Here is a 2137-nt window from a genome sequence, read left to right as displayed (position 1 = left end):
AGAGAATAAATTGGTAAAATTTTTGTATGTGTGTATTCTTTGTATGAATAATATATATGATTTTTATTATTATCTAAATTATTTGGTTCAATTTTTTTTATCTCTCACCTACAAATTTTAATGTATTATTCTATCCTATTAATTAAGTCAGTTACCCAACAAAAAAGTCTCGGCAATAAATTTGAAGACGATTTTGTATAAAAAGGACAAAAGAAAAATGGTTCATGATGCAAAAATGGGAAAAGGAAGCATCTGATACCATGATTTGTGAAGGAAACTTCATATTTTATTTTATTTAGAAGAGTAAAGGGATGAGAGAAACAAAGTGGCTTTGCGTCTCATCCATCCACGGGAAAGCAAAATTCCAAAGGGTTCATTGAGTGCCAGAATTTGTTCCATTCGAATATAATGCAGTCTTCAACTTGCACAATTCATATGTCACCGGGTTTTTCTAATTTCATTTTGATGCTTTCCTATCTCCTCTCTGCTTTCTCAAGATTCCAATTTATCAACCCAAAAAAATAAATAAATAAAAAATAAGAAGAAAGAAATTGTAGATATACAGAAGTAAAAGAATTATTCTTTTTACGATTACGCTACGTGTACGTCAAAATTAACCATCAAAGTCAGCTATTAATATAAAATATACATTAAAAATAAATTAAACCACATATGTATTTATATATAAATACATTAGTAGCTGAGTATACTAATAGTATTTTTATTTTTTTTAACATTATCTTTTAAGTGAACACTTAGATGCAATTTTTCTTCATTTGAAGTTAATAGTTGAGAACAATAAAATAATAATTTAATCAAATTTATCAAATAATCTAACAATTCTCAAATATTAATTTCACATCGTGAGTTTTTATTTAAATTTTAACAACTTTAATTTTTTGGACATACATTAAACTTTGATGAAATTGGAAGGTAAAAAAATTGCACTGACTTTTTATGTGACTTGTATGGAACTTGGAATTGTATTAAAAATGTTTGATTTGGTATCCAAGACTATAGATTATTCTAATACTTTGATTCATAGCAATACTATCTATATAATTTGTTGAGGTTTAACAGCACTTGAAATTGCCGCAATGTCAAGTGCATGGATGAGCACTGAAGAATACTGAACCTGTAGGCCATGCCCAACAAACCCAGCAGAGTAACAGAGCATAACCAAATTTCATGGTGCTTTTGTAATTTGTGCCACAAATTCTTTTATCCTTTCACCTTCATGCCATGGAATTTCTGAATTTCATGCCTCTGAAACTTCACGTCAATCCAAAGCATGTCTGCACCCAATATTTTATGCATGTATGTGTTAGTAATGTTACATACACCACTTAGATCCGGTTTGCTAAAATTTCAACTTTTAAAAGTTTTTATTTTTTCTAATCCAAGTTAGTGTTGCAAAGATAGTTTTACAAAGTTGTAACAATTATATCTAGTAAATAAATAAAAAAATAATTTTTATAACAAAAAATATATTTAGTAAAATTGTTTTTAATAATTCACGGTATTTTTGCATCATATTTACACTTATCGTCACATAATTGCTAATCATTATATAATATATAATGATCAAAATTTTTTATAAGTTAATCACCCATGCTTAAATAAAATTCAACGCGTGGGAATCTTATCCTATTTCAATCTCAAAAGGTGACACATCAGGCATCCTTACAAAGTAAGGAGGAAAATGGGATCCAAAACTATATACTATACAGCAGAAATTTGTATTTATCCCAATATTACATTAGATAAAAACGTTATAGAACAAAAAGGAAAAAGAATATAGACAAAAAGTTTTAAATATTTAGTGTTCTTGGAAATTGAGGAGGAACAATTAATAAAGGAACTACCTACCCTATTAACCCAAAGTAAAATAGATAAGTAGATATTTTAACAAAGATTTTATAATTATTTTTAGAGTAGTTATCAGATAAATATATTTATCTTGAGGTATTTTTTTAACTAATGTGATAGTTGAATTTACTTACTTTACATATAAATAATGGAAAGAATGAGAAGTTAAGACACAAATCCGTTGTTGTACTTACTTAATTGCATCTTTATGAAGTTCACTCTTGACTTTTTAATAGATGGCAACATCATCATAAATAAGGACATAACC

Source organism: Arachis duranensis, chromosome 6, assembly GCF_000817695.3.
Source record: "Arachis duranensis cultivar V14167 chromosome 6, aradu.V14167.gnm2.J7QH, whole genome shotgun sequence".
NCBI lineage: Eukaryota > Viridiplantae > Streptophyta > Magnoliopsida > Fabales > Fabaceae > Arachis > Arachis duranensis.
Note: the sequence above shows the minus strand (reverse complement) of the source record.